This window comes from Phymastichus coffea, unplaced genomic scaffold (assembly GCF_024137745.1).
Source record: "Phymastichus coffea isolate CEN01 unplaced genomic scaffold, Cenicafe_Pcof_1.1 PCOF00002, whole genome shotgun sequence".
Lineage (NCBI taxonomy): Eukaryota > Metazoa > Arthropoda > Insecta > Hymenoptera > Eulophidae > Phymastichus > Phymastichus coffea.
This window is the reverse complement of record NW_026706813.1, coordinates 8,781,079-8,796,626: the sequence shown is the minus strand read 5'-3', so window position 1 is coordinate 8,796,626 and position 15,548 is coordinate 8,781,079. Positions and strand designations below refer to the sequence as shown.

Below are 15,548 nucleotides of genomic sequence, written 5' to 3'. Positions count from 1 at the left end.
TGAATTTTTTAAGAGATGCATTTTTTGGAAAAAAGTACATAATCTTTCCAGAAATTTATTTATTTTAATACAGAAATTTGAAAGCTTTGTATTTTTCTATGATATCAACAAATATTCATTCGCCTCCAATGACAAATATGCCTATGCCAAGCGATTGAAATTGAATACGATATTATTTTTTTGTTAGTTCATTTTCTAAAAGTGCATCTTTCAAGTGCATTATAGGAGTAACTATGCTTCTTGGAGATAAAAGAAAAAATATGGGTCTTGTTATTTTGAGTCTAGAACAATAACCAAGTGTTTTATGTTGTTTGGTTATCGGTCACCTTAAATAATGCCCTGCATGATTTGAGGTGGAATCGGTCATTTATAAACCTTTATTTCCACATTACTTTTATTATGTGCATTAAGTAGATGTCGAAATCAGAATAATATTTTCTACTAAATATATTGGATAACAATGATTATATGAAAAATGTTGTATGGAATGAACTACTTATGCTTTGATAATATTTTTAAGTTTTTAAATTATGTTAATTACTAAATCATAAGAGGTCTAATTTTGGAATTTATAATACTATTTATTTTAGAAAAATGGCTAATGGAGGAGACAATAACGATACGAATTTGGTGTGGAATCCATATGTAGGTCGAAATGTTCCTATAGACGATTTTAATAACTTTGAACAGTTAAAATACATATATAAACGTAGAAAAACATAAATCACGTATATTTTTATATTGATTATCAAAATTATTTGATAAGTTTAGATAATCATAACCATGAATTCAGTAATGAACACTACTTCATGTAAATTAATACTTACTTAATAGAAAATAATTTTGAATGTCATGAACATGAAACATTTACAAATTAGTTGAATATTCCATAAAATATTCGCTACATTGTAAAATTCTTTATAAAATTTTTCTTAAAAAAATTTATGAAAAAATATTACAAATTTGAACAGTTTAAGTTTATAAAAAGCATTTCAATTAGCATTTTCAAATTTGATAATATTTTTTGATGTACTTAATGTAAATGACAATTAATTTGACATATAAAATTCATATATTTCCACTATGTTTAAAATGACACCAATATGTCAGGAATGCGACACAAAACACTATATAATTTATGTACATTCTATAAAATAATACTGTATTTAATACATAAATGTTGTATTTTGAATATGATATATATTAGATAATACTAATTGATACACTTATCTAACTCTAAATTGTTATTCTATACAGAGTGTCCCAGACCATCCGTCCACCTCTTCTAGTTTTTCAAAAACACATTTTCAGAAAATATGAAACATACAAAATTTCAGTAAATCAGTCAAGGACTTCAGCGGTGACCTTTAATTTAACCTTAGGAATGATTTTCAAGGGCATCTCAAGGTCAACTTGGTTTTTTTAAATAGGAACACCTACTTTTACCTTGAATTCTTAAAGAGCACGAAATTTTGAGTCAAATATGTTTTTATAATTTTTTTTATTAGGGGCACAGTTTCCGAGAAAAAATTCATTAACATTTGCCATTTCACATGTGAAGCCTTTCAGATAATTGCAAGTCATCGGTTTACGATTTAAATTACAAATGTTAATGAACTTTTTTGTTCGAAAACTATGAAACTTGAATATCCATTCGAATGACGTGGCTTCAAGTCGATATCTTAATGAAGAAAAAAACATTCATTAATTTAAGTTTGCATTTCTTTTCATTACTTGGTTCATACAATGGTTATTAGTCACGGAATAAATAATAAATTGACGGAGTGAAATTAACGGAGTAAATTTCAATTGTGTAGTATCTGAAACGTCATTGACCTATTTTTATTTTATACCTGCAGGTAAGATTTAATTAATGTAATACCAAATTATTTGCAATTTAACACGTGAAGCCTTTCAGATAATAGTAAGCCATCGGTTTCACGAGTTTAATTGCAAATGTTAATGAACTTTTCTTCCGACACTGTGCCCCTAATAAAAAAAATTATAAAAACACTTTTGACTCAAAATGTTGTGCTCTTTAAGAATTCAAGGTCAAAAGTAGGGGTTCCTATTTAAAAAAACCAAGTTGACCTTGAGATGCCCTTGAAAATCATTCCTAAGGTCAAATTAAAGGTCACCGCTGAAATCCTTGACTGATTTACTGCAAATTTTATATGTTTCATATTTTCTGAAAATGCGTTATTGAAAAACTAGAAGAGGTGGACGAGTGGTCTGGGACACTCTGTATATGATAACATTATGTCCAGTTGATGACACCCAAAAATCAATAAGTGTTATAACTTATAATTATATGTAAAATATGTTCGATTGTATATACAGAGTGTTCCATTTTAACTTACGCGCCAAGAGGTCTAAAACTATAAGAGAAAGAGAGAAAAAGGTTTCAAATAAAAGTTAGTCGTCTTGAGTGTCATTTTTAAGGTCAAAGCCAATGTCATATAATTATCAAAGATCCTCCAAGAGTGTAGAACAAAATACCCTGTATACGATGTTTTAAAATGATATAATAAAATTTACTTTAAAAATATTGCATTCTGTATTATATTATATTATTCTGTATTTTATATCCTGTAAATAAACTTTTACAAGTATTACTTTTACAAGGGATCAGGAGCTATAACCTATTCGTATATATATGGTAACGGGGTTAGATTAGCTGGCACAAAATAGGTTTATTAAAGAACAAACTCCCACGATGCAGAGTTGACCGCCGTTCTATTAAACACGTATACGTATACGTGTATTCGCCTTTACGTTTGATACTTTCGTTCCGAGATCTTCTTTTCAAACGAGTTGAACTCACCTTAAGTCACCTGACTTGTGATACTTTATCTATCTTAGGTGTGAGTGACCTAATGTTTATTTCAACTATCCCCCAGATGAAATCGGTTTAAAATTTAACTAGTGACAGATCCGTTAAACTAAAAGGAAATGAAATAACTTAATGCGGCGAATAAAACCAAAATCGTTTATGACTAGAAAACTACAGTCTTTGATCGGCCGAAAGACTTTCACACGGGAATAGGATTTACAATGTGTAACAATAATACGGAGAGAGAAGAGAGAGAATTAAAAAATTGACCGCGAAAACTAACGTTCGACGCGAATACAAAAAGTGGTCGCAGTTGCCAAAATACTATCGCCAGTATTTTTTACGCAGAAAAAGGGAGGTGCACCTACCCAGCGGTGCAATTACGGTGATCAGCCGTAATTGTTGAAGAGAAATACCTGAAAGTGCTCCTCTGGTGCTGATTTGCTGCTGCTTTAGTTGCTGCTGCTGTGATGCTGCTGCTTTTACTTAGCTTCCTCGCTATCACTCGCGCACGTATCCAAAATCAAAAAACCTTTCTATTGAAATTCAGCAAAACACTGTGCAAAACTTTTGGCGGTTCTAACTACAACAGCTGAGGCTTAACTGAAACTTTGAACTCTCTCTCTTAAACGTTCGCTCTAGCATTGTGCGTGCTACCAAATCGCGAAACGAGAACTCCCAAGTACCTTACTTTCATCTTACAGAAGTGGTTTCTGGCTTTGTTGATGGTGAGATCCGCACCCAGAATTCGCTTCAATACCTTTTCCAGGTGCCCCTTATGCTCCTCAAATGACGAAGAAACCACAATTACGTCGTCGAGGTAGGCAAAAGCGAATGGAGCCATATCCAGGCCTATCACCTTATCCATCAACCTCTGGAAGATCGCTCCCGCGTATAACAGTCCGAAGGGCATCCTCTTGAATTGAATATGATTCAATCCTGGTACTGTAAACGCCGATGAATGGAGGCGATTCTTCTTTTAGGAGAATCTGATGGTACGCCCTACTTAAGTCCAGCGTGGATATGAACTTGGCATCCCTTATCTGTCTTAGGATGTCGCTCATATATGATAAAGGATAAGCATCTGATTTAGTTATTGCGTTTACCTTTTGGTAATTTACGCAGAACCTATATTTTCTATCAGACTTCTTTAACATCACCACTGGACTTGATCACGCGCTGGTCACTGGTTCGATTACATCTTTTTCCAGCATATCCTTGACCAGCGCGAGCATTTCCTCCGGCACCCTTTCAGAAACTGAGTAGTACTTCTGTTTGATGGATCGAGCACTTCCAACATCTACTACTGTGGGCAAAAAGTAAGGTGAATTTTCAATTTAAACTTCGCGGGCTTAACATTTCGGGCTAGTTCTTTTTTTCTTGAGTTGGTAGGACTGCGAATGACATCTGGGACAAATTTCATGTCAATGTCATCATCAGTAATATATTTACGCTTGTGTTTACCAAACGACCAAGAGTGCATGTTTCGATTTTTACAATGTCTGATTTAATTGAGCAAAGAAGTGCCATCAAATTTTGTTTGCGGAATGAAATTTCGGCTGCGGAAACGTTGAGGATGTTGCGGAAGGCCTTTGGTGATTCTACCATGTCGCAGAAAAATGTTTATAAGTGGTACAAAGACTTCAAAGAGGGTCGAGAACGTGTTGATGACTTGGAGCGCTCCGGACGACCATCGACGTCAACAGATGACCAACACGTCAATAAAGTGAAGGAATTAGTGCTCGAAAATCGTCGGTTGACTGTTAGAGACCTTACTGATATGATCGGAATATCAGAAGGATCTGTGAAAACAATTTTGAAAGACCATTTGGGCCTACGAAAAGTCAAATCTCGTTTGTACCGAAAACGCTCAATTTCTTGCAAAAAAGTCGCCACGTTGATGTGTGTGAAACAATGCTTTCTGACTATCAGGACAAGCTCAAATGCATGATTACGGGAGATGAGACTTGGATTTATGCTTACGACCCTGAAACAACCGACCAATCAAGCGAATATCGTGCTAAAGGCGAGGCCAGACCGAAAAGAGCACGTCAAAGTCGTTCAAAAATCAAGGTCATGATGACAGTTTTCTTCGATTTTCGTGGTGTGGTGCACTATGAATTCCTTCCACCCGGCCAAACTGTTAATAAGGAATATTATTTGACCGTTATGCGTCATTTGCGTGAAGCAATTCGTCTAAAAAGACCAGAATTATGGACCAACAACTCTTGGTTTTTGCATCACGATAATGCACCATCTCACACTGCACTCGTTCTTCGTGACCATTTCGCCAAAAATTCGACGCATATCGTTCCGCAACCACCGTATTCGCCTGATTTGGCTCCGTGTGACTTCTGGCTATTCCCAAAACTCAAGAGACCACTCCGGGGAACGCGCTTCGAGTCGATTGAGGAGATAAGAGCTGAATCGAAGAAGGCGCTGATGGCTATACCGGAAATGGACTATTTGGCATGTTTCGAGGATTGGAAAAAACGTTGGCATAAGTGTATTTTATCGGGAGGGGATTACTTCGAAGGGGATGACATTGATGTAGAAGAATAAATAAAGATTTTTCATTTTACAAACAAATTCACCTTACTTTTTGCCCACAGTAGTATTTCGTGATCAACCCCCAGGGCACAGTCTAAAACATCTCCTCCGTCCGGAATCAATCTTCTGACGAGATCCTCAATTTCCTCAAGCTGTGTTTCCGTGGCCTCCCACAGTCCTACCGGTGCGAGAAATGCCGTACCATCAATTCCCGCCGCTTCCATAGGTACTTTTACCTGGGCGTCCTTCAACCATAATTCATCCTCATCGGGATCCAAGACTGCGCGGAAGTCTCTTATAAAATTCGCGCCTACGTAGCAGTTATCCGTAAGCAGTGGCGTAAGGGCGACTCTTATCTTTCTTGTGATTCCCCCTACCTTAAAGGGGAACATCACGTGACCAATGACGGGGCATGGACGCCCGTCGGCGAGCCTTGCATCGCCCGCCCTGGTCACATTCAGTCCGAGTTTCATCTCCGATGCCAATCTCAGCCCTAACTGACCCATTACCGTAAATGAGGCGCCGGTATCATAGAGTGCTCTAATCTTAAAGTCACCTATGTCTACCCGCAACCACCATCTAGTCTCATTCTCTGGGTCGTAACCACGAGTTGCATACTCTCTTCCATCTTCCGTGCTTTTTAGCGGCTTTTTTCCTTCAGCCGCTGCTACGATGATGGGCTTTCTCCCTGCTTCTTCTTTGCACGTCTCTTCTCTTCACTGACTACTACAGCGGATTGGAATTTATTACTAGCCGTTCTTTTGCTCGGCTGGTATGCGGGCTGAGGGAAGATAGTCGAGCTTGGGTCCGTGAATACGCGTGGACGCTAATCGTAAGACAAAGTGTTTTGTACTTCGGTCGCCGTCCTATTAAATTCGCGTATTGACGTTAACTCACTCCGACGCAGCTGTATCTGAATGTTCGGAAGGAGGTTTGCATGCAGCATGTCCAATAACCTTTCCAAGGACATTGGTGGTTCCAATCAATTCACAAGAGCTACCAGGTTGGACACGTAGTCTCTCACCAATTCGTCTTTGCCCTGGAACCGGTTTGTGAGCTTCCTGCAACAGCCTTTGTTGCTGTTGCATACTGTTGCTGAACCATTCTCGGGCGTCGGCGACGATGTCGGCGTAACTTAGCCACTGGTGCTTGTTGTTATCGTACCGGGTCCTCGCGTTACCTTCTAGGATATCCGATACGGATCAAAGTACCTCGTCGTCGGTTAGTCCTTCGCCCACGTACAGCTCTTCCAACTATGACAGAAACGTGTCCACGCTTTGTGCCCTACTGCCCGCAAACTTCAATTTCCATCCGCGGACAATTTTTCCAACATCATAGGTTGTGGAGAGCCCTAAGAATAATTGGGCAACGGTGCCAGACGATCCGCTTATACTTCTTCGTCGAACTGGTAAGGCGGATCTTTCGTAATCTTCTAGATCCTCTTTACCTCCTCTTCTTTGGAGGACTTCCGGTGGGGTAACGTCCTTTCTCCTGGGAACGGGCCTTAGAGGACCCGGTGTGCTTCCCGGAATCTCAGAGTCGTAGTGGCAGGTGAATGTATCCTGGAAGTCCACATTGCGTCTGGGGCGCGGTTGAATCGAGTCGCGCTGGGATGAACGGACTACATCGGTTATTTCATGTATTCCACCCTCCAGCTCCCGTATTTTTTGGTGCATGTCCTGTGCCTTTCGCTCCGCACACACCTGTATGCTCTGGAGAGTCTTAAGGGTCTCTAGGATCCGGCCAACCAACTTGCGGTTACGGTCGACTCCCTCCTTCAGGTGCTCTATTTCCCGGGAAAGGCTTCGCCCAAGGATAGTTTTCCTTGGGGCTTCTTCCTGGCTCAGGACTCTTGCTACTTCAGATCTGGGTTGCTTCGTCTTCTCTCCCTCTACTCCTGTTCCTGGGTGTGGAGAACTCTTTGGATAACGTCATCCTCTTTTTGGCGACTGACTTCAACCTCCGAGGCCTCATCAAGACAGGCGAATGTCCTTGACATATTTGTCAAGGTTATTCCCTCCCTATTGATAAGTCTTAGAAGATGGTCGCTGTGCTTCTCTGCGCTGAGGTTTTTCAAATCGTTCAAAATAATTTTGAATGGCTGTGGTCGTCCATGATTCAATTGCGTAGAGTCTTGATTGGCTGCGCTGTAAATGGTCATGGCTCGACTGATTGGACTGTTAAAGATCTTGCCTTGATTAGTTGGATCACGAAATATCTTATCTTGACTAGCTCAATCGAGAAAGGTTTTGCCTTGATTGGCTTAGCTACGGATGGTCTAACCTTGACTGGCTGGTTTATACAGAATCTTTACCTTCCTCGCTGGACTTTGCAGAATCTTGATTTGATTGGCTGAGCTATAAAGAGTTTCGCCATAACTGATGTTATGACTATTTTCTTCAGATGTTTTATCTCAGTAATATGCGATCTAAGAATGTCTAATTGAAAAAATGCAGAATTTTCCTAACATCGAATAATTGCTCTATTTTTGTCCGAGGTCATAAAGATGGAGTTCTATTCAAAAAACCCAATTTAACTTTTAAGTTACCTTAAGAGTTAAGCCCAAAGATAAATTCAAAGTCATTACTGAATAAAAAAGGAAAAATCGTATTACTTTTGAATGAAATATTTTTTCCGAAAACACAATCCAGTCAAACTATAACACTGTTTTAGGAATTCTTCGATTCCAAAGACATTTAACCTTCAAATAACCTTTGGATCATGTTTGATCCGCCATATATCTTATACAGTTAAAAAGGAAATTTTCCTGATTTTTATTTCTGCAATTTGGGAGTTTCCATTTAAAAACTGAACTTACTTTCAAATAATGTTGAAAGTCAAGACCAAGATCAAATTCAAAGTCACTATTGAACAATCAGGAAAAAATCCGATAATTTTTGTATGAAATAGTTTTTCTGAAAATGAGGAAAAGCATGAGTTATTATGCTCTCCTAGAATTTTTCACACACCCTGTATAATATATTCAGATGCCTTGTAGCTTAGTAAGTGGAAAAATACGAGAGACAACCCTAAAAGTTTTACCCGGGATTATCCGCACAAATTATTTAATAAGAGATGGGTTCGGAAAACACGAACACTTTGACAGCTGAATAATATGCCGAGTGTATATATGAATCGTGCACGAAACTAATAATACGACAAAAATTTATGTTAAGTGAAACACAATAACACTCAATTTAATGAAATTAATTTTAATACCACTATTGCTACTGTCAGACGATAGTTTTACCTCTTGTATCCGGTTGCTAGCCGTTGACAATTTCCGACCAGATTGAAGATCACGCGCGTCGTCTACGGGGAATCTCTCCGGGATCCTCACATCTAGGTTACGACCCAGCCACAAACTGCAAACAAAAAAACTCAAAATAATATGTCCCACACTCCGGATTTGTATCCGCAAATGAATATACTTAAAATCCAATGAGTCCGCACACAAAACAAAACTCTAAAATCCGTCGGAAAATCGGCATCGCGCCTGATCTGACATTCCAGCTTAAAATCGCCCCTCAATTCTTTCTCTCGTCAACTCTCTCTTAGCCCTCCGCTCCCTCCCTTCCTTGATTCCGTGATTGTCGTATCTCTCAGTCTACAGCAGTCATTGGACGCTACTGGTTCCATCAATCATCTCACTCGCCGCATATCTAACAAAAAAAATCGGCATGAGGGTGTACACATGCACACTCACAGCCTGAAATAGCAAACAAACGATGATAAGAGCCATCGGACGAATCGGCGTTCCGTGATCATTCATTAGACATTTTATTAATAATAGATTTACTTAATCGTTTAGATAATTTTTCCTATACATTTTGAAATAAGTAAAAGTTCATCATATTTTGTAAAAAATGGATTTAAATTCTAATTTTATTCATCAATAAAAGTCGATGGATGTAATGTATTTTAAATTTATTTTCTGCTATTAGCATCTCCAAATTATCTGATAAAATGGTTAAATTTGTTATAAATAACGAAAAAGATAATAGAAAGAGCGCACAACGCGCGCTAAATAACATTAGTTATAAAATATAGAATAAAAATCGTAGTCATCACATTAAACATCAGTAGCAAAAAGATAAACTATATGTCAAGGTATCCGAAGATTTGAGGTTCAATCCCATGTCAAATCAATTTTTCGTTTTTGTTTTTTTAATAATTATATACCATTTTATATATTTCTTGACTGTAAGTTATTGTAATAAGATATAAAAATGGATTATTTTATTTTTAACGTGAGCAAGTCAGGTGCTTGCTTCCCATCTGCTCTCTGTCTCTGTCTCTCTCTCTCTCTCTCTCTCTCTCTCTCTCTCTCTTTCTTTTTTCTCGGCAAGGTAGAGTGGCCAGCGTTAGACGCATATTAGTATTGCGCCTAACTAATGGCCTTTGTACTTTTTCAGCTGCCGAAGATTGCCGAGCCTGACCGAGATGGCCTGAAGAGAGAAAGAAAGAGAAATTTGTAGCTGAAGAGAGAAAAAGATTTAGACGGAGAGAGAAAGAGAGTTAGAAAGAGAAAGAGAGCTCGCGTGTATGTAGGTTGACTCGTTCGCCGCTGTCACTTTCCCCTTCCAGGAGATCATCCACAAAGGTCAGGTTATCTCTCTTTCTCGGTCGATTTCTCTTTCTCGGTGATGTACGGCTACGCGAACAATTAGGTAGCCAAGCTATCGTTTGCTGGCTACCTCTATTCCGAGTACCGATTGAGCCGATCAAATGTGAAGGGGCGCGAACTGTCGAAGCGATTCCGTTGCCGGGCAATTCGTCTTCTGATGCATAGGTAATTAGGTTTAAGTTTTCCTTGTTAAGTTCCGAGTTCATAAAATACGAGTCTAAGTACGGACATTAGTGTAGTGCGCGTTTAAGTGTATTGCGAGCTTAAGTATAGATAATATTGTGGGTTCAGTAAATAATAGTTAAGTTGGTTTAAAAGTTGTGACGGAGAATCTCGGCTAGGCCGATCTCGTCCGTTTAGCTCTCGCAAATGTCCGTGCGCCGCGCCAGGCTGAGAGTGTGTACGTTTGGCACACACACTCATGCTTGGACCTTTTGTTTACGAGGTGCTGAACACGGGCTGAGCTGACTGCTGGAGCGACGCAGATGGCGCAGAAGAAGAAAGAAAGAGAGAGAGAGAGAGAGAGAGCGCTCGAATTGCTGATCGCCGCGGAAAATCAGGGAGTCTCTGCTAGGCATTGAGCGGAGAAAGTCGCACGCGCGGATAAACCGAAAGGTCGCGGTTTTTCCGAGTTGGCCTCGCGACCTCGCCGACGTCTTGTTCATTCCGGAGACACGCCCGGTGCGCGGACGAGTGATAGAGCGTGAGGCTGGGTCGCGCCCAGCCGTGTCCCACAAGATACCCGGCACCGGTGCGTGCGGGTAACCGGCGAGGTGCGCGGGTGAGCGCGCGAGGAACGTGACGTGCTACAACAGCGAGCGGGTTGAGATCGAGGCAGCAATATTGCGGAGCGAGCAAGAGGGCGAGCCAGAGGACAGATAGCGACGACAACAAATGTACCAGCGATACGGTCGGGAGCACACCAGTGACGTCACAGTGCAGAGCGCTCCAGCCGTCGGAGAGACTGAAGGTCGAGGTCGGTGCCGTATTTTCCTCTTATCTCTCTCTCTTGCATGTTCGGGCGTCGGTCTGTGGTTGGTAGCACAGCAGACCTGCTGGCTACCCGTTAATGGCCTATCACCGAAAAGTATTTTGTCGGGCATTATTGTAACGGTCTAATTTATAAAGAGAATCGGCAGGCTGATCAGCCGCCGATTCACCTTTCGCGTTCGGATTCATTGTTGTGCCGTTCGTAGTGTATAAGCGCGAGATCGCTGTATTGTAACTCATTGTTGACGATTAAAGGATTAGTGTTATTCCGCTGTTGTGTTTATTCGCCGCCGTATCACTCCTCATCCCGACTTCGAATCTGTGCGCTTAACGTGTTTATGCTCGACGCGATATTCAGTCGTGGGAACGTCTTTTGCTTCCCGAATCCCCGAATAAATAATTTGTGCGGACGGCCGCGAGCAACCCAGACGGGTACGGCCGGAATTCTCCGTTACAAAGTAACACATTAAATTTATTTGTCTGACCTCTTCCTCTCGATATTCCTGACTATTAAGAGTAAATGTGCCTCTCTTGCCTTCCCCTTTTAAAAATTGGTAACAGCCAGATAATTCTGTTATATATTAATAAATAAACTCTAACGTTTCTACATGACGTCATTTCATAAAAATACTTTAATATCAATCGAAAAAGACATGATTTCATTTTAGATCGATCAAAATTTTGAAAAACATAACGACAATTTTGTCCCTGACATGATCAATGATGTCATAAAATTACGTCATTTCATAACGTCTATCTATTACGTCATTTCATAACATCATTATTTGCAATAGGGGTTGCTTTATGTAAATACATTAATTTATCGAGGACACCGGCGACATACTACAATAAACAGCATCAATATGTCGGCTATATCAGGAACAAACTACGATAATTTCTATTTCTAAAGTGACCGAATTTTCTTAACGGCACATTGAAAATCGTTCTGAAATTATATATTAATTTTTGCTGTATGAATGAAAATGTGACATTAATTTTTATACCTCTTGATGCTTCAGAAACACGTCTAAAATGATTTAAAAAATCCATTATCATTTTCATTAAAAATGAAATATGAATCAGTTTCCCTTTATACTTATAGAAAAATATTTACAGGAAAAGGCCGTTCGAAATAATATGATAATAAGGTTATTAAAGTTCATTTCTATAATATTACAGAATATTTTCACGAAGACCTTCTATTCCATTTTAATACAATACGATATATACATTTGGCAATTGAAATTTAATCAAGAAGAAATAAAGAAAATGAAAATAAATTTAAATTGTTTAAATTAACACATACGGTTAACAAATATTATGCATGTTTAAAAATATTTCATAGAATTTAAAACATTTTCTGAATGCAAATGTCAAAGATACTAATATCAAGTATATGAATATTAAGGTGATTTACCTGATATAATCATACCTCCGTTCATTAATTGTTAGCGTATTCATTGAAAATGTATTCTATATTTCTTCGAAAAATTATAAATATTTGCATCATTGACCATGGAAATACGAGGTCTGTTCAAAAAGTATCGCGAATTTTGAATTTTCGCGAGCTACGTAAATTTAATTTTTGATTTTTTTGTAGCGTTATGTGAGTATTCATGTCCCTTACTTATGCTGACAAGGTCGGCCATTTTGAATGTTCAGTTAATTTTCGATAGCTGTTTTGCTTGGATGTATTTTGGCTCGTCTTCGATTTTTGCCTATTCTAAAAAATGGATCAAAGAATCTGTATCAAATTTTGCGTGAAAAACAAAATAAAGTGCGCGGACACATTCCGAATGTTGACTGTGGCATATGGTGAAGCTACCTTAGACCAAAGCAACGTTTATCGGTGGTACAAAATGTTCTCAGAGGGCCGAGAAGATGTGAACGATGAACAACGTGCCGGATGCCCAAGCACGTCAACAACAGATGAAAACATTGATAAAGTGAAGAAAATAGTATTGGACAATTGTCGAATCACCGTTAGAGAAGTTTCTGAGGATCTAAACATACCGATTAGCGAAATTCATGCCAAAACTACTCAATTTCAACCAAAAACAGTATCGCGTTGACATTGCTCAGGAGATGTTGAACTCGGTCCGTGACGACCCGAATGTACTCCTGAGGATCATAACTGGTGATGAATCATGGTTTTATGGTTATGATGTGGAAACCAAAGCTCAATTATCCCAATGGAAGCTGCCGCATAAGCCAAGACCGGAAAAAGCGCGCCAAGTTCGGTCGAATGTGAAGGTTTTGCTCACAGTTTTCTTTCATTACAGAGTTTTTGCCACAGGGTAGTACGGTTGGTAAGTAATATTACCTACAAGTTATGTGCAATTTGCGCGAAGCAATCCGCTAGAATCGTCCAGATTTGTGGAAGAACAAAAACTGACTTTTGCATCATGATAACGCCCCTGCTCACACATCGTTACTTGTGCGCGAATATTTGGCCAAAAACAACACAGTAATTTTGCCGCCGACATCGTATTCCCCAGACCTGGCCCTCTGTAACTTTTTCCTGTTTCCAAAACTGAAGAGGCTTATGAAAGGACGACGCTACGCCACGATTGAGGAGATAAAGATGGCATCCAAGGAGGAGCTGAATAAGATCACAAAAAATGATTTTTTTAAGTGCTTTGAGTTTGGAAAAAACGTTGACACAAGTGTATTATATCCGAGGAGGATTACTTTGAAGGAGATAAAATAGATATCCATGAATAAATAAATTATTTCTTAAAAAATACAAAATTCGCGATACTTTTTGAACAGGTCTTGTACTTGGAATACTAAGAACATATCTTTAAATTGGTTTTCTGTTTACCAGTGGTATAATTAAATTAAAAACAAATATATTTTGCCAATTTTATCAAATATGCAGTTATTGGAGCCTGAAAAAATGCTTTGATAAGTAATTCGTTACCTTGAACTTCATGACCTACAACTTGAATGTTATAAAGACTTTTATCAATTACAAAATGAACTAATTACGTAAAAGAATAAATAATAGTAAAAATACCAGAAGAAGATATAAATCACGTATGGCCCAATTATTGTTCAACAAATTTTATATATACAGTATAAAAATGTCATGAAACAATAGAAATAAAGTGTATGAAATGAAAACAATCAAAAACGGCCTATAAAAATTTTTTTTATAGGCTGTATTTTTTTTTCCAAATGTATTTCCATTGGGTATTTCATTGCAAATTCTAATGCATTTTGTTGAATTTTTGTTGAAGATAACTGAATTTTAAAACATCAATATAGGTTTTAAATAGTCCACCTAGATTTGAGAAAATACACCTGGATTTCGATTGGCGTAGCCACTCATCACGGTAGAAATTAGAAGGACAAATGTACTGAGATAATACTACGATAAAATATATGTGAATGATATTAGACTGGCGATTACATGGACATTATCAGGAAGTAAGGCAGTGTAAATAACAAAGGGAAATGGATAAAGAAAGAAAAAACTTATTAGTCATGAAGGGATAATATTAGGTTGCGAAGAGAACATAATATTTCGAATGCGAGCATACGGTATGATATTTTTTAATATTGGCGATGAATCAGAGAATAGAGTAAAAACTTCATGGCATAGTTGAGCTAAACCGTCTAAGATCAAGGACTTACATGGCACGCAGTTTATTACTTACGAAAAAAAAGGAGAATGAGAAGCAACAAAAAGAATCCAAAATCCAGGAAAGAGAGAACGAGGAAGAAGTACTTTCATCGAAAGTAAATACGGAGGAAAGGAAGTAGAGCCGTTTGACGTCGAGGGCATAGAGTAGTTAACTGTAGATGCTAAAGAAACGTTTGCACGAGGTGAACAAGGTGGACGACTCGGAAAATAATAGGGGTAATTCGGTGCTTTTGAAGCATTCATAAGAAATATGAGGATAGATTTAATAGGAGACAGATCTAATAAATACTACTGCGAATATGCCGAAAAATTTGCGAAGAATGTATTTGAATATGATTGAATACTTGGTTGAATAAAATAAACGGACAAAGAAATTTATTACTAACATGATTAAAAAGATGGGGAAAACAAAGAGCTGCATTCCAAAAACATCAATGAATGATTAGCGGAATTCAATGAAAAACTGAAAAAAAATAATTTCAAAAATACTAATTTACAAGAGCAATTGAACGAGGAAAGGAGGAGAAGAGGAATATGCGAAAGAGAACTCGTAGATGTAAGAGCAGGTATAGGAAGCGATGCACTGGACCTAAGCAGGCGAGGTGGTGGCACTCGAATCGAACAAAGGAATGTGCAGTTCGATCAAGAAAATAGCAACCGCGACAATGACAGCAAAATTGTCGGAGTCGACGCTGACAGAGACAACGGCAATCATATTTAGATCATCGACCAAGAAGGTGGCATCAAGGAGAATCAAACTCGATCATAGACGCACGCCTGAAGTTCCGCAAACCGGATAAGATGCCACACTGTAAATACATGTATGAATGCAAAGGAAGAACAATCCATAAACACAATATATTAATAAAGAAGATAGAAGTGTTGAGAGACAGAAAGAA

General features: G+C 38.4%; 1 protein-coding gene across 1 annotated transcript in view; it reads right to left on the bottom strand.

Annotated features, from left to right (window-relative positions):
• LOC131663209 (neuroglobin-like) overlaps positions 1–15,548 on the bottom strand; it is a 506,796-nt gene that overhangs the window by 407,167 nt on the left and 84,081 nt on the right. The window lies entirely within an intron of this gene.